The 24,732-nt window shown below is 38.5% G+C and overlaps 1 protein-coding gene across 6 annotated transcripts in view; it reads left to right on the top strand.

Annotated features, from left to right (window-relative positions):
• TENM3 (teneurin transmembrane protein 3) overlaps positions 1-24,732 on the top strand; it is a 1,044,221-nt gene that overhangs the window by 695,476 nt on the left and 324,013 nt on the right. For 5 of the 6 annotated variants that reach the window (XM_058436909.1, XM_058436910.1, XM_058436911.1 and 2 more), the window contains exon 1: positions 1,464-1,531. The exons of the other annotated variant lie outside the window; for it this stretch is intronic. The gene's annotated coding sequence lies outside the window, so the exon portion shown is untranslated. Of the gene's footprint in view, positions 1-1,463; positions 1,532-24,732 lie in introns of those variants that run through there. 6 annotated transcript variants of the gene reach the window in all.

Below are 24,732 nucleotides of genomic sequence, written 5' to 3' on the forward strand. Positions count from 1 at the left end.
GGGTGGGGGAAAAGAGAAATTCTAATTGCAGTCTGCTAATCTTACTGATAAATGAAAAGAGAACACTGATCCTTCCTTTCTTAAAGCATTAATTTTTTGGTTTGGGTCTGTATTTAGAAGGTAGTTAAAATATGGAATGAGAGCTGATAAAGATATGTTGATTGATACTGGTATTGTGATGTAAAGTGCTTCTTGTTTTCCTTCTTGTTTCTTTATAAAAATGAGAGGTTTGGAGGGATTGGAAGAAAGCACCGGTGAATCTAAAAATTCACGAACATTCAGTCATTCAATTCTCAGTTTAATGGAGGAAGAGGCTGGAGGGGATGGAATGTTCTGGAAGAAAGAAATAGAAGGAAGGACGTTGGACAGGAAGCAAGGCAAAAATAATAATAATAGTGGATCTGGGGGGGAAAAAAGACAATTTTTTATAAAAATTTAAGTGATGCAATATTGAAGTATGTTTTATTTAAAAGTAAAGCTAGTTAGAACACCACATTAGCTATTCCGGATCAGGGCTGTGCAGCCCTGGCATATCATGGAGAGTGGCTCGGGCCACTTGCACACATGCCTTCAGCCCCTGGGACCGTCTTCTCTCCCCGGGTCGCGACACTGACTCGTCAGCGTTAATGGGGGTCCGCGACTGCTGCGGGGACGAGGGCGCAGAGCAGCCCCCGCCACGGGCCGGTCCGCCCAGGGGCCGAGAAAGTGGCGGAGAGGCGGCGGCCGAGGCCGAGGGGCGAGCGCGGGCTGAGCTGGTCCCTGCCGCGTTCACGAGCGACACCCACCCCCTCGCTGCGGACGCCCCGCGGGCGCCAGGCTCGGGGCCCTGCGACCGACCCCTCCCGCCCCCGAGGTACCGCCGGGCCCGCCTTGCAGGCAGCGCGTCCCGGGAGCTGGAGGGCCGAGTTTCGCGGGGACGTGGGGCGTGTGGGTGAAGGCGGCACCTCGGATGCGGGACGCATGAATGGTGGCAGAGCAGGGGTCTGGATCCATTCATGGGTTGGGAGAGAGATGCTTTTGTGAGCACGGGAAAGTAGCGCTTCCGGAGAACAGCTCTGTGGCGGGATCCACAGCCGCCCGCGAAGCCCCGCCGGAGAACACGGCCGCTGCCCGGGGCGGCTCGCGAGCGTGCGTGTGTGGAGGGGAGGATGCCGCCCCGCGGGGTCTTCGGAGCGTGCCTGGAGCGGGTTCTCAGTGCAGTTCCCCCGTCTTCGCTGGGGGCACGGCTGCTCACAGGCCCCGGCCCGCATGTGTGGAGCGGGGCAAGGGGGTGAGGCGGCGGCCGGGACGGGGCGCTGGGCGTGGGGCTGGCGGGCGGCGGCGGTGGCGGCCAGGCGCGAAGGGGTTAAGCGGCGCACCGCCCCCTCGGCGGCCGGGTGTAAACAGAGGAGCCTCAGCCTATCATGTCTGGCCGCCGCGCGCAGCCGGAGCCCGGAGCCAGGCGCTGTAACACGATACGCTCCAGACCCAGGCAACTTGGCAGCGCCGGGCTCGGTTCCTCACGGCCACAGCGAGGGCACGCCGCGGCAAGGTGGGTGAGCGGCGGCGGCGGCGGCGGCCTGGGGCGGGCTGGTGGAGCGCGGCTCCCGGTGAGGCTCCCGGCGCGGCAGCGTCGCTCGCTCGCTCCGGGGACCGCGGCGGTGGTGGCGGCGGCTGCGCTGCGCTGCGCTCCGCTACGCTCCGGGGCCGGTGGCTCCGCTTTTCTCCCTTGTGGTGTCGGAATGGGAGGAGGCTCGGCGCGGGTTTGAATCGGTGCGGAGGCAACATTCGCATCTGAGATGAGGTGGCTTTTTAACCCCTGAGGGACCACATTTAAGGATTTCGAAGAGATGGAGGCTGAACTTTCTCGATGACTCTTCGTCACCCGGAGTGGTGCAGGTAGCCGCGGGGAGAATGGAGTCTTTTGTTCCCGGTATTTTTAATTAGATGGATTTTTTTTTTTTTATGAGTAGTGTACTGTCCTAATCCGTGAGGCAAAGCTGCCTTTTTGCTTGCATTCGGTGACTTTTGCGAATTCGTTGGGAGCCAGTCTTAGCAGTAGTGATTTTGGATAATTTGTGCCTGAAATGTGCAGAAATCGGCGTTGAGCTTAAATTAATCAGCCCTTTGGTTCCATTAACTAAAATCCATCATACTAATTGCTTAATGGGGGAAAAGGTACAAAATAAGCCTGCTCATTAAAGAGCAGTCTTTTGCCTGCGAAATACGTAGTGTGATTTTTGTCAGGTTTAATAGAGCAGTCTCTCAGAGAATTTCAACTTTGCAGTTGTGCTTCGATTCAGGCTACTCCTGTGCAAAGATAGTTGGAGATGGTTTGGAAAAACTTGTGCTGTATCTATTAAAGTAAAAATCATTTGCCATTGATACGTGTATTTCAATAAAACAAAACAAAGATCTGTGGCAGATGTGGGAATGAGAAAGTCACATTTCCTCCCTCTCCTGTGCTGGCGTCTCTATCTCTCTGGAATATCTTATAAATGATATATACAGCTATATGTGCCTGTGTCACAAAGTCATTCTGTCTTCTGAAAGCCTAATATAATCAAATTCAGTGCCTTAAGATGGTGTAGTTGAAGATTTGATCCCCTTCCACTAAAGTGGAAATACTTTCAGTAATTGAAAGCAGATTCACGTCTGGAGTTGTACAAGCCAAGGTTTTCATTTTTAAAATAAACCTTTTGTTCTCTGGTTTTAAATGTTTGAGAGCCATCCAAAGACCTCTGTGTGCTAATTGTTAAAGTAGTCCTTAAGAAAGGATTGCAAATACCCAGAGAAGGCATTTTAGAAATCAGCTAACTTAACTAAGCCTCCCTCTCAGCCGAATATTTTAGTGCAGCATGTACTGGTCTGTGCCCCACATTCTGTTTTTTTTTTTTTTTTTTTTTTTCCAGCGGACTCCCAGGTATTTAAATGCAACTGCAGCGTTCAAAACACTAAACTCCAGGCAGAGGCCATCTGCTATAAGAGGTTAAAAAACTTGAGAAATGTTGGTGTTATCCCATTTTATACTGTGATTTACACAATGTGATGATGAATTTGAGATCCGCTATAAAGTATATTTAATTTAAAGAGGTGGTGATTATACATTAACTGAGAGACTGAAACTTACAAAAATATGATTGCAGGTGGTTCACCTGCTTCCTTTCTCATCTTCAGAGACTAAGTGTTAAAAAGCTTTAAAAAATTGGCTGTGAAAGACTGAAATTAGGGTACATTCTAGACAAAGAGGGAGTCACTTGATCTCTTATTAGCTGTGAAGATAGAGAAGAATAGTGCTGTATAAGAGCGTTACCTTCCTTTTTCAGGACATGATACCTAAAATGAGTTGTTTAATTATGAGGAAAAAGTTAAAAGAGTTGTACTTTTAACAATGACAGTTGACATCAGGAAAAGATAGAAAGGCGCATTCCAAATGTTTTTAATGACTAGTTTCTTAACCTGTTGTATTGATCATTAATAAGATGTGAATGGACGTATTTCCAGAGTATGACATGGCAGTTTGATTTCTTAGAAATTGCTTGGTAGCCCTGCATTTTACCTTGTTTTCTTGCCTTCTTAGTAGTTTATCATTGCAGCACATTATAATAAATATGAAGTGAATAACTTGGCCATAATTCAAATGATATTCTTGTTATTATGTAAAAGCCCTCTTTTATAAAAAATAAATATTTAAAGTATTCAGCAGATTTTTAATTACCAAATAAAATCATACTAAATTTTGGCTGTTGCGTCACGTTTCTTAGATAGCAGTGGCCTAGTGTGGGGCATAATAGAATTTAATTCTTCTCGAAGATTTAGAGAAAGAAAAGTGACTTCACATGGAATCTTCTACTGATGTCTGAACACTGATTTCCAGTGTAATATCCTTGTCTAAACATTTAAACTAAAGCTTTTTGTGGCTTCTATTTACTGTTAGTTTTTATGTTCCTACATATTTTTACTTGGTTAAAGGGGTACACAGGATCTTCTGTCATCCGGAATAATACATTCAATTTTTCACGGGACTCCTTTCTTTCATAATGTAGGCAAGTGGCAAAGGAGGCACTGTCTAAATACAGTGATCCTGATAATTAATGCTATAAAATAGATTAAAATGCTGTATTTCAGGTATTCATTTCTTAAAAGGGCCACCAGAACAGCGTTGCTAAGCACCCGTCACTACTGCAAGTAACAGAAAATGACCCAAATTAAAGAACCTGTTCTAAGCTGTATTCTTGCATTTTCTAAAGTTCATTTCAAAAGATTTAACAAGACTCATTCAATTAGTGGGGAAAAAAGATCTGTTTTCAGTTCTGATCAGCAATTAAGAGACTGGGCTTTGGAACATCAGTTCTTTATGTTATAATTTATTTTGTTTGGTAGGCTTTACTTTAAACAATTGTGAATAAAGATTTTTAACAAGCCACCTTTCTAGCAATCCAGATGTAAATGCTAAATACAGGACAATATATTTGTTTTAAATTTTTATTAAAATGAGTTATTTTGTAGTAACTTTTCCTCATTTAAAGAAAGTTTAAATTTTATACTAATATGATACATTAATGCTTTATTATGGATTTCTTACTCTGTGAAAATCTATATGTATACGTGCACACATACAGACATATGTAGTTTAAATTGAAGGATGGCTGTAATTATTCTATCTTATCATAGATATGAGTGCTTTAGCACCTAACACTTGAGAAATAGGATATTCTTCCTTAAGGATATTTGAATGTTGTGAAAATGGTACCATGAAGGAGATAGAGTGGTTTGGTGAAGAAAGTAAATAAATAAATTATTAGGAGCAGAAGTTTTTTTTTTTTTAGATTTTTTTTTGGCGGGGTGGCGGGGGGCATGCAGTCAACTGTACCTTTCTGGGTTAGACCAGAACTTCTAAGTAGTTGTGGCCAAATGGTTAGATCTTTCAGTGGCCTGGTTCTTAGCTAATACAACTGCAGTCACAAATACAAGCCACGAAACTTCCTGGCAGAGAGAAACGAATGAAAGGGTAAGGGCTATTAGAGGAGTGGGAGAGAGGAGCAGGAGGGTTCCCAAAGGTTCAGATAAGGATCATTAGTAAAATTTTTGCTACATAACTTTGATCTAGACAAATCTAAAGCATATAAATATGGATTTTAAGTTGTGAATGATAAGTGCTATTTTGGTTATAATCGCATGAAGTGATTCGTATCCAGAAACATTGACTATTTTAAAGCCCAAATAACACACTTCTTTATTCTAAAAGATATTTTGCATTAGAAATTTATTATGCTTAGATTTATCAATTTGGTATTACAGATACCTCTAGCAATAGATAATATGCAATAAATAAAATTTGTATAACTCTTGTTAGAGTTTTGTCTAAGATGAAAAGTTATTCTAATATTCATTTTTGCATAAGGCCTTTTGACCTGAGTTGAGTTCTCTTGTTGGGTATTTGGAATACATTGTCTTCTGATATGTCCAAGTTTGGTTTTCCCTATAAAGAATAACAATGTGTGTACTATACAGATTATTTTTGTATGTGTCTATATATGTGTACATATATAGCAGGTTTGAAAGGATGGTATTTTCATATTTAAGAAACCAGTTGTTTTACGATTGTTGTTTATACGTTGATTTTTGTTACAAACCCAGCTGTTCAGTTAAAATCCTATGTATTTAAGTTTTGAAATGTCTACTCTAATTTTTACTGTTGAAAGTAAAAATTTTACTATTGGCAGTTGTTTTACAGGTTGAAAACAACTACCTTTTTGGTTTCCCAGAAACAGTTTATGCCATAGATGTTATGTTGGTATGATGGTAAATTCATTTTACAAGGGAGGAATAATAGTTGAAAAGTATACACAAATATTCGTGGGCATATCACATTTAAATAATAGTTAAATTTGGGAAACGACATACTATAGTATTTAAAAGAAAAACAGTTTCTCTCTTAAATGTTATTATTCCCCTCACTTAATATTAAATAGTGTTTGACATAAATGTCTTGTTTTGTACATTAAGGAGGCAGAATATATTACAAAATGTAACAAAATGACTAATATGGAACTAACATAAAAAAACACTTTAGTCTTTTGTGGTTATATATATTAACTTAAACTTTGTAAAAAATTAAAACGATGTGTGAAAGTTTCAATGAATTGTTTTCATCCTGGTTTGTGCACAGCACCTTTTTTTCCTTAGCCTTAAACTGCAGGGAGAGAGAGGGCCTGCTGTCTAGAGACCTGTAAAATGTAATCTGGATCTCTTTTTACGCCTTTTCTTTTAAATAAAACAAAATTACCTTATATAACAAATTTAACATTGTTAACCTTTTATAATTATTTAACCATTATTTCATTTTACCTCCTGCTTCAAAGTTGTACATTAGCAGAGTAGACACCTGGCTGTGCTCTTAAAAGTTTATTTGGCTTTCAATTCCTGTGATAGTAGGGGGCAGTACATCTCCTTAATTATCTTTGTTCAGGGAAATGCTGAAAGGCCAGGGTAGTTAAACAAGGCCATTTGGATTTGTGAGGTCGAAGTCAGATGCAAGGAAAGGGGTTAAATGCATTATCATCTTATTGAGCCCATCATCAGTAAAGTGACCTTGATGGAGGTGGAAAAAGCCATTTGGCTATTTTATGACAGCCACCCCTGCTTGTTTTATCACTTACACATTTTTACATATGGCTTTATCATATTCTTTCTTTTCGTTTTCAAATATTATTTCCTCTGATTGTAGATCATCAGAATGAAGGTGAAAATTACAATTAGTTTCTTTTTAATGATAGAGTTTCTTTCCTAAGTGTGTTTCATACATTGATTTATATGGAAATACCCCTTCATTAAAAATTAAGGTGATCAGGTTAGCTGACCCATTCTGTATTTGCTTTTAAGGGTCTTTTAATGATGATGATTAGTCTTTTTGCAAAGAAGCTGCAATTCTGCTACTTTTCAAATTGTTTTTAAGCTAGTAAGAGGAAAGACTTGCCAACCTCGATTTTAGCAGTGGGAATAATGTTTGTTTTAACAAGTGCCTAAGTATGTTTACTTGAAAGTTATTCAAGTTTTAGTAGTTCTATTGCTGCTGTTCTGGAGTCATCACTTCCCTTATGAAGTTAAAACAAAGCCATAAGATTTATAGTTTATATTTCTTAACTTTATGGCCAAGATTTTTCTTGCGATGTATTTTATATCAACTCCAATAAAATGGAATTCTTGCTTAAATGTTTGAACAAGTATTGTTCAATAAGAGGAAGAGTTTTATTAAACGCAGTACAAGATCTATCATTTTTGGAAACTCCAGTTAAAGCAATTAAGTGCTGCATACAAGATTTTTGTTTTCCTAGCAAAGCTGTGAAACATTACTGATTGGAGTTTAGCGTACGCTTCACTTTATACTGAATTCTCTTTTATTACAATTAATTGGAGCTAAGTATAAATCTTTTTATCATATGAAAGAAAAAACTGGCCCATTATCAAAATACCTAAAATAATATTTCAGACTTTATTGGAGATATCTCCTTATCGTCATGCTATGAATTATGTAACACTAAAATCTCAGGGACTCAAGATCGCCAAAAATAGTTCATTCAGGAGAGAGTCACGTTTTCTTGATCAGAAAGGACTTATTCGTTTAAGAATCATTGATTTAAAAAACAAATTGGATCAAAAGGTGTTTAAAATGAAATATAAACTCTCTCATTCCCCCACTCTGTTCCCACCATCAGGGCCCCAATTCAGGCTCTCTTCAGCTCTCCTTAAACTACTTTATTAGCTTTCCATTTGGGTTGCCCTGCCTTCTGCCTGTCTTTTCTTTAATCCAGCCTCCACAATGTCGTCACAGTTGTCATTCTGAATTGTGTTTTATTAGACCCTTGGTGATCCTACCTCACCCTCCACTGCTCTTCCACTCCCACCTTCGCACCAGTATTTTCGCTGGTGGGTGCTGCCTGTGCCCCTTCCTTGCATCTCACAGAGCTTCCAAGAGCTGACTTGCATGGTATTTCTTTCTTTCTTTCTTTTTTTTTTTTTTTTGAGACCAAGTCTCACTCTGTTGCCCAGGCTGGAGTGCAGTGGTCTCGCCTCACTGCAGTCTCCGCCTCCCGGGTTCAAGCGATTCTCCTGCCTCAGCCTCCTGAGTAGCTGGGATTACGGCGCACGCCAACACACCCAGCTAATTTTGTGTATTTTAGTAGAGACAGGGTTTCGCCATGTTGGCCAGGCTCGTCTCGAACTCTTGACCTCAGGTGATCCACCTGCCTCAGCCTCCCAAAGTGCTGGGATGACAGGTGTGAGCCACCGCACCCGGTCTTGCACAGCATTTCTTGTGGCTCCTCCTCCTCTCATGCTTCCTTAGCACCTGATTCTTATTTCTGTGAGCACTTAACACATTATCCTGTAGTCATTTGTTTACATTTCTGTCTCCCTCATTAGGGGGACAAGTTCTTTCAGAAAACCACTTTGTCTCATTCATCCTTACATACCAGCACTAAGCATGATGCTAAGAAAATTGTTATTCTATAAGTCTCGAATGCTTATTGGATGAGTACACTAAATATAATTTAATTTTGTGGTGATGGAAGGTCATTACAAACATCAGTTATTTTATTGTTCTGTGTGAAAATATAATCGTTTACATAGGAGCTGATGAGGCTGAGTATCCCCGTCTAAATGGCCCGGCTATGCTGTCAGCTTTCACTTCTTATTGCTCTGTCATCAAACAACACAGGTTATTTTGTTGTTGTTGTTGTAATTTATGCATAAAATAAGAACAGAAAGGTTCTGAGTAAAGACTCAGAGCTAATTTCATTAATTTCATTAGTTTTGTCTTCTCTGAAGACCTTTTGGCTTAATGCCTCCATTTCTTTGCATTTTCTGTTGGGTGAGATTTTGGGGTAGCTAAGTTCCAATAGGTGTTAGGTGTTTAGGTGAAGCAAAATGTTAATTTCCACAATGAAAAGAAGTTCATTGAAGCCTAACAGTAAATTTGAGTAAGAAAAAAAATGGTCACTTACATGTACAGTTAACTTGAAATGTATATACATTGATAAAGATACTCATGATTGTAATTTTTTAAAAACTGGTAAACATCATATCTAATGCAACTCTCTTTGGATGACTAAAGTAGGGAAGAGATAATCTTTAAGATGATAATTTAGAACAAGAATCAGTACACCTTCCATGATTGTGTTACCAGAAGATTAATAGGTGAGGAATGCTGGAAGGACTGACAGATGTTTTGCCGTCGAGAGATTTACAGGTGAGGAGTACTAGAAGAAGAGAAAAAGAAACTCTGTATTTCTGCTCTCTTGCTCCGTCTTCATCTACCTTAAGAACAAAAACAGCTGGGCCAGGCGTGGTGGCTCATGCCTGTAATCCCAGCACGTTGGGAGGCCAAGGCAGGTGGATCACCTCAGGTCAGGAGTTCAAGACCAGCCTGGCCAACATGGAGAAACCCTGTCTTTACTAAAAATACAAACAAATTAGCCGGGCATGGTGGCATGCGCCTATAATCCCAGCTACTGGGGAGGCTGAGGCAGGAGAATCTCTTGCACCCGGGAGGCAGAGGTTGCAGTGAGCCGAGATTGTGCCACTGCACTCCAGCCTGGGTGACAGAGCAAGACTCTGTCTCCCAAAAAAAAAAAAAAAAGAACAAAAACCCCACAATACTCTAAAAACCAATTTTACTTTCTTCTGAGAAAGTGAATAGAATTAGAGACTTTTAGAACTGAAGATAATCTTCAAAATTATGTAATCCAGACTAGACGTTTTGTAAGAAGAGAAGCCAAGGCCTAATAATAGCTGACATTTATTATTTACTGAAAGATAAGCATCTGTGTTAAACCCGTTATATATGATTTCATCTCATCTTCAGAACAGCTCATGAAATTAAATACTTTTATGATCTCTATTTTAAAGATATGGAAACTAAGTCATAGAACAGTTAAGTTGGTTGTTAGTGAGAGGTTTGGACCCAGACACACAAATACCTAAATCATGTATATCTTTTATTTATTTATTTATTTATTTTGAGACTAGGCCTTGTCTCGATACCTGGGCTGCAGTGCATTGGCATGAACATGGCTCACCACAGCCTCCAACTCCTAGGCACAAGTGATCCTCCCACCTCAGCCTTGCCAATGGCTGGAACCACAGGTGTGTGCCACCATGCCCAGCTAGTATTTTAAATATTGTTTTGTAGAAAAAGGGTCCCGCCATATTGCCTAGGCTAGTCTCTGAGCTCCTTGGCTCACGCAGTCCTCCTGCCTCGGCGTCCTAAGTGTTGGATTACAGGCGCGAGCCACCACGCCCGGCTTGTCTTTCTTCATTACTGAATTCTGCATCCAGTGCAGTTGTCAAGTTAGGTTTTGTTTTGATTTTAGTCTTAAATTTTGCTTTACATGTAAGTTCTATTTCCTGTTCTAGAGTAGAAATATGATACCAGTCTATAACTTTTCATCAACATTATAACCATTGGATGTTACAGACATTCTCATTTGCTCAAGGCAAATCATTTAATTTATCAACAAGTGCTTATTGAGGCAATATATGTTTTGTATTATTCTCCTGTTTTTGTTTTTAATTCAGATTTTTTTAATGAGGTGTGATCATCTATGGTATAGCTAATGTCCACTCTCTGATTAATATCTAGCAATGACTAGCATCATTGATTTGAAAATTAGTAGATTATGCTTTTATTGACATTTCTATTCCCCATTGAATGGCTTGTTTGTTTAATTGATGGCCAATGTTTTTACTATTAAAGGCTATTAACACATCAGAATGGTTTCTACTGAACCTGGCAAAATGATAAATTATGTTTGTGTTTACTCTTTTATGCCTAAGGCTAATTTATTGGTGGTCTTTTTATAGTTTTGGTCAGCTAAAACCTTCCGGTTAGGAAGTCGAGTAAATTAGCAAACTTATCTGGTGGTGTGACCTTGGAAAAGTTGCTGGACTTTTCTGGATTGCTACCTGTAAAAGGAGGGAAGTGAACCAGATCAACGATTTTGAACAGCGTAGCTTCTTGTAGAAGTTCTGTAGTTTCTTCAATTCTCTGATTCAGAATTCTTAAAAAAAAAAAAAAAAATCAAACTAAAGTGGTAATAAAACATAATGTGAACAAGTAAAATAGATACTAACTGTTTACATTTGCTACTGGGTTAGCTTATTTTTACATACGTGTCCTGCTTTCTTTGTGTATGTATTTGTACCTTTTGTGGTATTTTGGTGAATGCAGCTTGCCTAAGGAATAAGAAGTGACAGCATCCTCTGCAGAGAAATCCTAGGAAAAAAGGAGTGTGCTTACTCACCAGCTTCCAGGGAAATGGTTGTGCTATGGACTGCATATGCCTGCCACTTTTGGTACTTGGTCGTAATAGAGATTCTAAAAATGAAGGGGTTGTCCTTATTATGAATAGATTCTTACTTTCCCAATGTTCCGTTATAGTACCATTAACCAAACTTTTTTGAAACTACTTTTTTGAAATTGCGTTTATTTCCAAGTCACAGATAAAAATAGTTCTTGTTATTATAGGCATTCCTCATTTTGATGAAATACCAATTTAACTAGTTTGATTGCTTGCCTTCCTTCACAGGCTTGACTAACCAGCATTTCAAAAAAATTAGATCTATTCCCGAGAGAGTATTTACCACAGTTAATTACATTCAGAAAAAAATAATGCTAAAAGCCTGTGAGGCCTTTTCAAAAGAGAAATTTCTCAGTATTATATTGAAAAATGACTTCGTCTTCTGAAAAAAGGCAACAACTCCTATGTTGACCACTTTGAAAGCAATAGTATTCATCTCGGTGAATTCTGGAGTTTTTAATAGTTGAGTGACAATACATTATCGCTCCTTCACGTGTCATGATTAAGGGCCGAACCAGAATGGTGTTTTAATGGGTAGAAAATTAAATTTTGGAATTCAGAATCTAAGGCTTTATACATTAGTTATTTTTAACGTGCAGTTGTTTTAAACAAGATTCATGGCCTTTTTTAAACTATGAAGGTCTGTGAATGTATGATAATATGTTTGATTTCTTTAAAGTATATTTAAATTTCATGCATATTACATTTCATACAAAGGCGAAGCTCAGTCTTCACTTCTCTGCTTCCAGTTAGGAATAGGAGATTCAAAGTACAAAGTCTTTCAAAAATTGAAAAAAAAACATTATTTGCTTTCATGCTCAGATATCAGTATAAACACCCGATTTATTCAAATACTTGTTTATCTGTTAATATTAGTCATTAATACTGATTAATATTTTAGTTTTTCAGGAGCTGGGCATCAGAATTGTAAACTTAAAGTATTTGTCTCAGTTGAGGCAGAATGAATAGAATTAAACATTCAAGATTTTAAAAATATATTTATTAAAAAAGAAAGTTGATAGTATCTTTTCAGTTAAAAATAACCTCCTTGTGTATTTTGTAAAATTCATCGCCTGCCCCCATTTCCAGGAATATTTCAGTTAGCAATAAGGGGATGTCTACTTCTAAATGCCTGTGGTATACTTTAAATTCTAACGAGGTACCTTGCTGGAAGGAGACCACTTGAAGATTTTATTAATCTCTGCAGTGTGAAAATGAAAACACTCTGAAACAAGACAACTAGTTCTAAATTCTGATAAAACAATAGATCATCATCATGACCCTAGGACAGAGTATGTAAAAATTGAATAAAGAAAGGTACATTTGAAACAATATATTGAATTATTTATCTATGTCTTAAGCTCACATAGAATATAATTCTATGTATATTAGACTTATCTGTTTAAGATAATTTATTTTTTATGACTTAGCCATAATCTGATGAGATGACAATGTCCCAGGGACTGATTCACATGGTACCAGAATATATGTCCGTCACAAAAATAAACCTGCTTCTATCACGGGGGAAAACATTTGGGGTGGCAAGCTGAAGTACACAGTAAATGTACTAGAGTTCTGTGAGTGAGAAAATATACACCAGCTATACACTAGCAGTTGCCTATGAAAGGATGGAAGGAAAGAAAATGAAGGAGAGAGAAGAGAGGGGTGATAGTGGTGTTTAGCTGTCTCTAAATTTTATTTTTTTAAATAAAGTAGGATATCTAATGTAAACAACAGTCTGTGACATTATTTCATATGCTATTTGACACACAACCCCTACTTCTCATAAATGTAAGAGCACAAACCCATTTATATATTTCTGTGATGTTATTAACTAGTATTGCACTTTATTTCTTTTTAAAATGATGCTTAACCCAGTAATCACTGAATTTTAGTTGTACTTAGTCATGATTAGTGTAAAAATGTTTTTCTATAAAGTAAGAATTAATATGTAATATTTAACTGCAGTCTATTTTAGGAATTTACTAATTTCTTAAGGAAAATTAATTCATAAATTTAAAAAGGGAATTTACTCAGCATTTGTTGAAAACCTACTATTTGCTACCTAGTAAGCGCTTTATCATCCTATTCATAATCATATAATTTTGAGTCCTTTTAGACTAATTTTTTTCCACTTAGTCAATCCATAATCAAGAACTACTGACTCTAAAAACCAGATGTTTTTGGATCTGTTTATTGTAGTGCAGTCACAATCATAATTTATAATATCTTCATTCACTTTCCTGCCTTAAACTTGTCTCTTTAATCCAAAAGGGCAAATTATCTTGCTTGGGCATCACCTGATCTTCTCTCTTCCCTGCTCGGAAAGTCAGTGTCATATCAAGAAGAAGCTTGAGTCTGATTGAAGTACAGGTAGGCTTACGGAGAAGTGACAGGAGAAGGCTTTTCAGGTAGAGAGGCACATGAGCAAGTTTTAAAAGGTGGGATATGAAAAGTATATTTGAGAAAATATCAAATGACCTACTTCGAGCATGAAGTCCACGAAAGAGAATTTTGGAAGATAAGGCTAGAAAAGTGGGTTGGAACCAGAACATGGAGGACCATGAATTTCAGATAAAAAGGTTTCAATGTGCCTTTGGGATCCCTGGGAAAACAGTCACACAGTAGTACAGTGTGTTTGGGGGAAGATGTCTCTGGTAGATGCTGTTAGATGAATTATAAAAGCAAGGTAGTATTAATAGAAGTGGAGAAACTCGTTTGGACTTCTCCTACTATTACTTTCAATTCATGACTTCTTAAACTTATTAAGAACAGTTTACCAAAATAAACTTCACAAAGGCAGGGGACTTCTGTTCACTCTGGTATCTTCAGAGCCTAGAACAGTGCTTGGCACTGGTTGATGCTCAGCGGATACTTGTTGAATTGAATGAATGAGACCCAGAAAGACCAAGTGATTGTTTTGAATTCACACAGCTAGGATAGGGACAGATCCAGGCCTAAACATTGCACTCCCAGTTTGCTGTTTTCTTGACATGCTAGGCTGTCCTACAGGTCATTACCATTAGCGTGGCTTTTTCTTTGTCAACTCTTGTCAACTCTTACCCTAAATTCTTCTGAATTCTTCTTGCAAGTGATTGCAAACTGCCTCGTATCTTACATACTCATCACAGCCTCCCCTGAGCTTTTTTTTTTTTTTTTCCAGATTGAGACAGGGTCTCTGTCATCAGGCTGGAGTACAGTGGTGCAATCATAGCTTACTGTAACCTTTAACTCCTAGGCTGTAACGATCCTCCTGCCTCAGCCTCCAGTCTGGCGCACACACTACCACACCTGGCCAATTTTTAAATTTCAGTAAAGACTTGAGTCTCACTACGTTGCCCAAGGCTGGTCTCAAACTCCTGGGCTCAAGCAGTCCTCCCACCTCCACCTCCCAAAGTGCTGGGATTACAGGCATGAGCCACTGCTCCCGGCCTAGGCTCTTAATAGGTTGCTTTTATCTACAGACTTAATGGGTTGAATTGTTTATTGTTACTTTTTTCAGATGGTAAATCCCAGGTCAGAGACTGTCTTCTGCTTGTTTTATTTTTCAGCAGCCCTCCTCTCTGAACAGCCGCACGCACTCAGGACGCCTTTGAGTGCAGAAGCTAGTTGACTGATTGCCCAGCCTCCAAGTCTGTCTTTTAGTTCAAGTTCTTATGGCATTACAAATATATAGTTAAAACTGTTTTTGTCAGATTGGTAAAGGACCACTTAAATTTACTTGATATGGCCAGGCGTGGTGGCTCACGCCTGTAATCCCAGCACTTTAGGAGGCCGAGGCGGGCGGATCACCTGAGGTCAGGAGTTGGAGACCAGGCTGGCCAACATGGTGAAACCCTGACTCTACTAAAAATGCAAATATTAGCTGGGCATGGTGGTGGGCACCTGTGATCCCAGCTACTTGGGAGGCTGAGGCAGGAGAATCACTAGAACCTGGGAGGCAGAGGTTGCAGTGAGCTGAGACCGCACCACCGCACTCCAGCCTGAGTGACAGGGTGAGACTCCATCTCAAAAAAAAGGAAAAATTTACTTGATATTTTTGTAATACTGATCACTCTGTATAGGCCGGGCATTGGTTCCAGGACTCCCCTCCTCATACACCAAAATCCATGTATACTGAAGGCCTGCAGTCATCCTGCACAACCCACATGTAGTCAGCCCTCCCTGTGTGCAGGTTCTGCATCCCATAATTTTGATCTGCATTTGGTTGAAACAATCCTCGTGTATATGGTCCCAGCTGGTTCAAGCCTGTGTTGTTCAAAGGTCAACTGTAGTTGAAACAAATAGAAAAATGAAAATTTTAATTTTTTTAAGCTCTCAAAGTAATAGTCTTGTGAGCCTAAATTATTTATCATTTTGCAATTTAAAAGAGAAAGAAAAAAATTCGGTGTTACTCTGTTTGATTCTGTGAGATCACCTTGAAATAAGATACCATGTAATGAGAAATATTGTGTGAAATGAAACCATTACAAAAACTGTGAGATGGCCACTATCATTTATTGTGTAGATTTTACCTAGTAAGATCATTAGTCAGAGTGTTGCTTTATTTCAGTAGAAAAGTGCAATTGGTGGAATACTTTAGACCATGTAGTATCACTTTTTTTTTTCTTGAGATGGAATCTCACTCTGTAGCCCAGGCTGGAGTGTAGTGGTGCGATCTCGGCTCACTGCAAACTCTGCCTCCCGAGTTCAAGCGATTTGAATCGAGTAGCTGGGATTACAGGCGCCTGCCACTGCTCCTGGCCAATTTTTTTTTTTTTTTTTTTTTTTTTGAGACAGAGTTTTGCTCTTGTTGCCCAGGCTGGAGTGCAGTGGCACGATCTCGGCTCACTGCAACCTCGGCCTCCTGGGTTCAAGTGATTCTCCTGCCTCAGCCTTCCGAGTAGCTGGGATTATAGGCATGCGCCACCGTGCCCGGCTAATTTTGTATATTTAGTAGAGATGGGGTTTCACCATGTTGGTCAGGCTGGTCTCGAACTCCGACCTCAGGTGATCCACCCGCCTCGGCCTCCGAAAGTGCTGGGATTACAGGCATGAGCCACTGCCCCCAGCCGTAGTATCACTTTTGTGTGTATTTTGTTATAATTTCTTTCCCTGAAAAAAAATTATTCGTTAAATGTAACAGAGGCTCTTATTAAGATTAATACAATAGTAAAGAATAAATGCTCTTAAATAGACCAAGAAATTGCCACACTTTTATAAACATATATAATTGTTAATGAATCATTAACCTTCTTTAAATTTAGAGATGTTTCCCTCACAGTTGAAAGGAGAAAAGCTAAAAATACTGTATTAATGATATAGTGACTTTCTCTACAATATGAACTATTCAGCTATGAGTCAAAGAAGTCTTGATATTATTATAGCATCAGATTTAACATTTAAAAAATTATACAGTACTTTTTTTTTTGAGACAGAATCTCACTCTGTCACCCAGGCTGGAGTGCAGTGGTGCAATCTCGGCTCACTGCAGCCTCCACCTCCCAGGTTCAAGTGATTCTCCTGACTCAGCCTCCCAAGGAGCTGGGATTACAGGCGCCCGCCACCACGCCCAACTAATTTTTGTATTTTTAGTAGAGACACGGTTTCACCATGTTGGCCAGCCTGGTCTCCAACTCCTGACCTCAGGCGATCCACCCGCCTCTGCCTCCCAAAGTGCTGGGATTACAGGTGTGAGCCACCACGCCCGGCCTGTACAATACTTTTAATCTCAAAATGAATTAAAAATACTATAGTATGAACTAGCTTTATATTAAATATGACAGTAATATGTAGTTCTAGAAGGTATTGATTTAGTATTTTAAAGGTTATGAAATTACAAAATAAAAATGTTTAGGCTTTTCATGCTATAGAAAGAGATGATATCAGAGAAATATGTTTATGTTTTCTCTGAGATAGGTTCTGTGAGAGAACCATAGTTCTGTATTGTACTGGTTTTTACTTATAACCTATTACCTTATAAATTGTTTTGTACATAATAAATAAGACATATACTTTTTTTGCTTATCCAGTTAGAGGCTTTTTAAATATGTCCCATCTCACCCCCTAATGATCAGTATTCCCTTCCTGTGTTCATTCTTTTGATGTTTACTGCTGAATTAACCAGGTTTTAGTCTTTAAAGGTCCTTTGGCATATTATAGAAACAACTTCTGTGATAATGTCATTGAGGTACTTTTTGCAGAGTGGGGCAAGGGAAGGGTATATTGATGAATAACTCTTAGGAGAGTTGCATAAAATATTTTTTCAACCTATTGAAGTTAGTTTCTAGTAATGTCTTTCTTAAGGAGTTTGAGCACAGTGAAATAAATGTTTCACTGGTTTTATATAAATTACTAAGATAAAACATTAAAATGGTCAGAATGCTTGTGTCCTCCTAAAATTTGTATGTTGAAACCTAATCCTCATTGGGAAGGTATGAGGAGCTTGGAACCTTGGGAGGTGATTAGGTCCTGAGGACTTCAGGAAGGGGACTGGTCCATGATGAAAGAGAGGGCTCCTTTGCCCCGGCTGCTGTGTGGAGACTCAGGGAGCACACGGCTGTGTCTGAACAAGGAAACGTGCCTTAGTAGACACGGAATCTCCTGGCACCTTGAACGTGGATTTCCAGCCTGTAGAACTATGAGATAAAAATTTATGTTGTTTGTAACCCACCCCGTTTATGGAATTTTTTTATAGCAGCCCGATCTAAAATATGGGGCGAATAAATAAATGATTTTGCCAAAGTCTTAGGGAATTAGAAATCCCTCCCCCCAGCTATTTATAAAAAGAGTATACTGCTAGAGTCTTCAATTCAATTTAATAAGTATTTACTGAGTACCTACTATGTTTCTGACATCAGTGCTTTATTATTAATAATATAAGATACAGGAAATTCACTACTAACTATATACAGTGTAGTAAGAAAGTAAAAGCAACAGTTTTTATAATACTGTAACTCATATAATTTAATAAATATTGACCAGTTGCATATAAAATAAAATGTCTTTAAAGTTTTTTTTAGTTTTAAAATTTTTATTGAGAATATTTTCTTCTATTTTTTTAAGATAAGAGGCCAAAGTACACCCAAGTCTCATTTGTCTATTAAGCTTGACTAAACATAGATAAACCTGAACTATTACTGAAGGCTGAAACCAAAGTATGTTATGGTTTATTAGGCTGTTAGGCTGATGGATTAGTTTAAACCTCAGTGTAAATCACCAAAAAATACATGAAGACAAAACAGAAGCACTGTATGGGTGCAAGAAAGATGTAATTCTTCATTCACTGGGTTTTTATGCATTTAAGGGTATAATTGTTCCCTAGGGCTCCCATAATTAATTGCTCAGTCTGAGTGGCTTAAAACAACACAATTGTAGTCTCTCACAGTTTTAGAGGCTAGACATCCAAAATCAAGGTGTCGACACAGCCGTGCTTCCTCCGAAGACTCTAGGGAAGAATCCTCCCCTGCTTCTTCCGACTCTGGTTGCCCAGACATTCTTTGGCTTGCACCTACATCGTTTTCCCTCCATTTTCATGTGGACTTCTTTCTTCTGTGTCTCTGTGAGGCTCAGGTGATCCTCCCACCTCAGCCTCCCAGGTAGCTGGGACTGCAGGTGTGTGCCACCACGCCTGGCTAATTTTTAAATATTTTTTGTAGAGGTGGGGTCTCCCTATATTGCTGAGGCTGGTCTCGAACTCCTGGGCTCAAGCGATCCTCCTGCCTTGGCCTCCCGAAGTGCTGGGATTACAGGTGCGAGCCAGTTTCCAGCCTCTGTGTGTCCATTTATCTTATAAGAATCCTGTCTTTGGATTTAGAGCTGCTCTAATCCGGAATGACCTCATCTTAACCAATTATACGCCAAGGACCATATTTCCAAATAAGGTCACATTCTGAGCTTCTTGGTGGCCATGAATTTTGAGGGCATGCTTTCCAACTTACTACAGAGGAAAAGGATACAGGAAGGTAAAAAATGCTTCTCTTTGCTGTCTTCAGTTTTTTTTTTTTTTCCTTTCCCATTCCTTAGGGGGTTTAGACACATTAGAATTGAGCATTCTTGCCTTCACACTCCTATTCTTTAAAGATATTTTATCTGCCAAAACTGACTTATGTTTCTTTTCTCCCAAGAGTCTCACATTATGGGAAGTGCTAGTAAGCCAGCCATAGAATTTTGAATGTTTGCTATTCAATCATAGGGGAAATTAAAATTTAGTTTTTATGCTTTATTTATTTCAGAATTTTAAAAACTAGAGACAAAAATTCTGGAGACTGCCATACTGTAGCTGTGGCACTCAAAATGTAGTTATAAACCTTCTGGTGGTAAGTTAAGCATCTTAGAGTATCCTAGTCATTAGTTATAATAAACTTTATGTGAGTATGGTCTGTTGCCTCAATTTCTCTTTAAAGTTTAAACTTATAAACTATTTTTAATGTAAAAGAGAAATGATATAAGTGAACTTTATGATTATCAATGAAGCTTATTTGTAATTTATTTTGATAATTATCTTTGGCTTTCAGTTTTAAGTGGCAAGACTGATACCATAAACACCAAAACCGATACCCATAAATATCCATAAAGTATATTTTAATAAACACATGACATATTTATCCGTAAGAACGAAGATGTCTAGGTCAGGAATTTCAAGAGGTTTGTCATCATCTTTCAAGACAATAAATGATATACTGGGATCTAAAGTGTTATGTTCCCAAGGAGTGATGCATGAGGTCCTTTTCTGAGAGCAGCTATTGGTTAGTTAGATATGGGAAAGCCCTTTCAGAGAAGTGGACTTAAGGAGGCCACAGAGAAGAGAAGAGCCTCAGGCACACACTGTGTCTGGCCTAGAATTCCACTTTGGGTCACTCCTGCCAGTAGGAGAGTCTATATGTGAACTATAATGACATGGAATATAGTTTAAACCCAACTTTATGAACACACACCCTGTAAAGATCCAATCTGGTAATTAGAGTGTTAGAGTGGTTTATGCCTTTTTAGGGGAGCAAGATAAAGGTGGAGAATGGGACGGGGTTCTAAATCAGGGACTTCAGTCCGATATTTTGTAATGTTTATAGATGGGTGACATCTACTGAGATTCCTCATTCAGGCATAAGAGAATGTCCTCCTTTCCTCAGGTTGCACAGGAAGAGGAGAAAGAAGGGGTGATGATCTTACCTATGAAACTTAAATTCATAATAATATGAATAGGCATTACATTTATGAAAACCTTTTGCCAGTTTAAAAATGTTTTAAGCCGGGCATGGTGGCTCATGCCTGTAATCCCAGCACTTGGGGAGTCTGAGGTGGGAGGATCGCTTGAGCCCAGGAGTTTGAGACCAACCTGGGTAATGTAGGGGAGACTCTGTCTCTACAAAAAAATATAAACTATTAGAAAGGCATTACATAACAAAAGTTACTTTGTTAACTTGTTTCCATACAAAATTAGGATGTTCCGTATATTTGACACTGGTCGGATTTCCGCTGTGGGTGGGGCTGTGTGGTTTAAGCACAAGGTGAGGTATATATGCTGAGCTGGATGCCAGAAGACATGAGTCCTGATCTGTGCTCAGCTGCCAACTGCATGACTTGGGCTGGATAACAAAACCCTAACAGATGCCTCGAAGACCTTCAAAAGCAATAGTTTGGATTTTTTTTAGTTCTGAAATTCTTCCATTATCCTTTTATTTAAACTGACACAGCATCTGCATTGCAAGTGTCTGTTAGTATTGACCAGAATTGTATTCTTTGTCTACTACTACATGGAAATTTTCCTGATGATGAAAATAAAACATTCCTTTGTTATGATCTGCTTTTTTAATTCTGTTGATTTGTTTAGCAGAATAGCAGTTTGGCATCATACTACTTTTAGGAGATTTTCCTTCAATACTATGTTAGGCTCTGTACCCATAAGTTCTTTCATTATTTTTCAGGAGTCTTCAAGTAAATTGAAAATAAAAAAATCCTGTGTGCTTTTGTGTGTGTGTGTGTGTGTATGTATGTATGTGCATGTTGATTAGGCTATTAACATCGTATCTTCTTTGTTTCCAATACTGATAATCACTAATTTATCTATATTTTGAACTATTGGCCAGTTACTGTGAGTTAAAGAAAAAATTAATCTCTATATGGATTTAAAACAAAGATGAGTAAATCAATGACGATGAGATGATTTTAGGATCTTTTTTACTTAGCCAGAAGGGACACAACTGATTTTTGAAAGTTATGTTTGTTTGTGCATCTCCAATGGAAACATTATTTGTGATTAGTTTATTTTTATTCATAAGTATTCTTGATAAGCATCTGAATGTCTGCCTGAATGAATTTGAAAAACTAAAAGAAACAAGCTGAGATTTCATGTCTCTGTTTTTAGCGTTAGTCTCTGCTATCATATGCCCCAATTTCATAATTTTATTGTAATAAAATTAAAGCATTAATTGCTGCATTTTTAGTTCACCTAATTCATATTTCATATATTAAAGTTCAAAAGAGTTATATATAACTCTAGATAGAGAAGGACTTAACCAAGATCATGAGGAAATGAAGACCCAAAGAAGTGAAGAGATTTAGGCCAAGCACGGTGGCTCATGCTTGCAATCCCAACACTTTGGGAAGCCAAGGCAGGCAGATCACTTGAGGTCAGGAGTTCAAGACCAGCCTGGCCAACATGGCGAAACCTGTCTCAACTAAAAATGCAAAAAATTAGCTGGGCATAGTGGCGCTCTCCTGTAGTCCCAGGTACTCAGGAGGCTGAGGCAGGAGAATTGCTTGAACCTGGGGCGTGGAGGTTGCAGTAAGCTGAGATTGTGCCACTGCACTGCAGCCTGGGTGACAAAGCAAGATTCCATCTCAAAAAAAAAAAAAAAAAAGTCAAGAAATTTGACTATGGGTATAAGTTGGTATTGGTAGAAAGAGAACTAGACCAGCCTGGACAACACGGTGAAACCCTGTCTAAAATACAAAAACAATTAGCCGGGCGTGGAGGTGTGTACCTGTAGTCCCAACTACTCGGGAGGCTGAGGCAGAATTGCTTGAACTGGGAGGCGGAATTGCTTGAACCGGGAGGCAGAGGTTGCAGTGAGCCAAGATCACGCCACTGCACTCCAGCTTGGGCAACAGAGCGAGACTGTCTCAAAAAAAAAAAAAAAGAACTAGAAGCCAGCTTTCTGGATTCTTACCCAGTATTCTCTCCATTATACCAATAGTTTGTTAAAATAATGGCATCTGCTTTGGAGAAATTAAAGTAGCTTTCTAGTCTGTGTGATATCTATGTAAAATCCTGTTTTATAACATAAATGTAAACAATGATTTTAATGATTTTTTTTCTGTTGTCTCAGATATCCCAGGACATCTGGAAGAGTTCCTATAAATTTTAATTTTTTAATTACAGAATATCCAGCGGGGACAGGGCCATTTTAGAAATGAGTAATAGAATCATAGAGTTAGAATCCCAAGTGAGTGCTAACTTGTCCCTTGGGTAAGGTCATCATTTAAAAAAGCATGAAAGCATTTTATATGCTGTAGGAACTGGCTTCATACTGGTCCCCTAAAGTCGTTTATCTGTTTGTACTGTCCTAAGCAAGTCATTTATTAACTAGTGAAAATAATATGTAAGTGTTCTGTTGTAAATGTGATGATCAAAAACTATAGCAAACGGAGAAAGGCGACCCCTAATTTATGTAAACCTGTATTTTAAAAGTTTGTTTATAATTCAGTAAGTATTTTCTCACAATACCTTAGTTTCCCAGGGTAATCCATACATTCTTTTTAACCCACAGTTTAACATATGAATGATAAGAAGGACCATCCCCAAACTCTTGTTCTCAATTCTAGTTCTCAATTCTAGTTCTGAATGCCAAGAACACAGCTCCTTTGGTTAAGCATCTGGACTTCAACCTGACCACTTGCACTAGACCATAGAATAGGGTGTATGTAGATAATTTCAAAATGAGGAAAGGAAAGGGAAAAACATACATTAATGGCTGCTAAGAGAAGAGAAAAGGGTCATATCCTTGGTTGCTCTTTGCCAAAAATAAAAATAAAACACATTGTAAGGACCACCATGCTTTTGAGCCCCTGTAGACACCAGGCAAGGATTTGCTATAGGACATTTGTGTCAGTTAGGGTGTATACATTATGTAGAAAGCTCTAAAACTTCACCATGGGAATGTGGGAATGGGTCTGTTCTGAGACCTTTTCAATGTTGTAAGTCATTAGAGAACTAGCCTCAAACCAAAACTCTCCATGATTGCCAGGTAAATTGCAACACATTTAGTTGCATAGCTCTGAAACTTTTCCATTTGAATACAACAATTACCGGGTGTTCAGGAAATTAGATTTGTTGCAATATTTTAAGTGATTTAAATGAAGATCAGTATTATTTTTTAGTATAGAAATCTTCTAGTAACAGAGTTTACCACATCTGTCAATGTGAATACAATTATATTTGCCTCAAATTTTATTTGCATTTGTTTTTCTGCCTATTTTCTTGTGGAAATTTTAATGAGCAGTGAAATGACCAAAAGCTGGGCCACGGGGAGGAAAATAAAGATGATCTAAAACTTGTTTAATTATCCTCAGCATAATAAACACTTCACTGTAATAGGGATAATGCAAGAACATTCGGATTATCTGAACACATTGAAAAATGGCCTTCCAGTGTTAGGAGCGTAAGTATGCCACCATGAATTGTGTCTGTATGATGAACTTTCTTACACAGTCATGTGTTGCCTAAAGACATGGGTACAGTCTAAGAAAATCTCATTGTTAGGTGATGTCATTGTAGCGCTACGATCACTGAGTGTACTTACACAAACCAAGATGGTATAGCCTACTGCAGACTTAGGCTGTATGGTATAGCCTGTTACTCCTAGGCTGCAAACCTGTACAGCAGAGTACTCTACTGAATACCGTAGGCAGTTGTAGCACAATGGTATGTACTGGTGTATCTAAGCAGAAAAGATACAGTAAAAATATAATATTATAATCTTATGAGACCAGCATCATCATATATGTGGTTAATCATTGAAGTGTTATGTGGCACATGCCTGTGTGTGTGTGTGTGTGTGTGTGTGTAAGTATATGTTTATAAGTGTAACATGTATAAATGCTTTTACTTATAATTATATTATAAAATAAATATATCATGAAATAGTGTACTTAAGAAATAATCCTAGCTGAATAGATTATTTAAGCACTGTTCCTTAGGATATCACAGTGTATCATATGTCTTACTCACCTGTTTTCTTAAAAATTGTACTCAGAAGTCAACTTTTATTTTAAAACCTCATTAAATCATTCTTACAAGCAAAGGTAATTAAGATGGTGTCATTGCATTTTAGTGAGTTATATTTCTCTGGACTCTCCCTCTGTCACTATTTCCAATTAGAATTTCTCTAAAAGTTACAAGAGTAGTTCATTTTAA

This window comes from Hylobates moloch, unplaced genomic scaffold (genome assembly GCF_009828535.3).
Source record: "Hylobates moloch isolate HMO894 unplaced genomic scaffold, HMol_V3 SCAFFOLD_3, whole genome shotgun sequence".
In the NCBI taxonomy this organism is placed as follows: Eukaryota; Metazoa; Chordata; class Mammalia; order Primates; family Hylobatidae; genus Hylobates; species Hylobates moloch.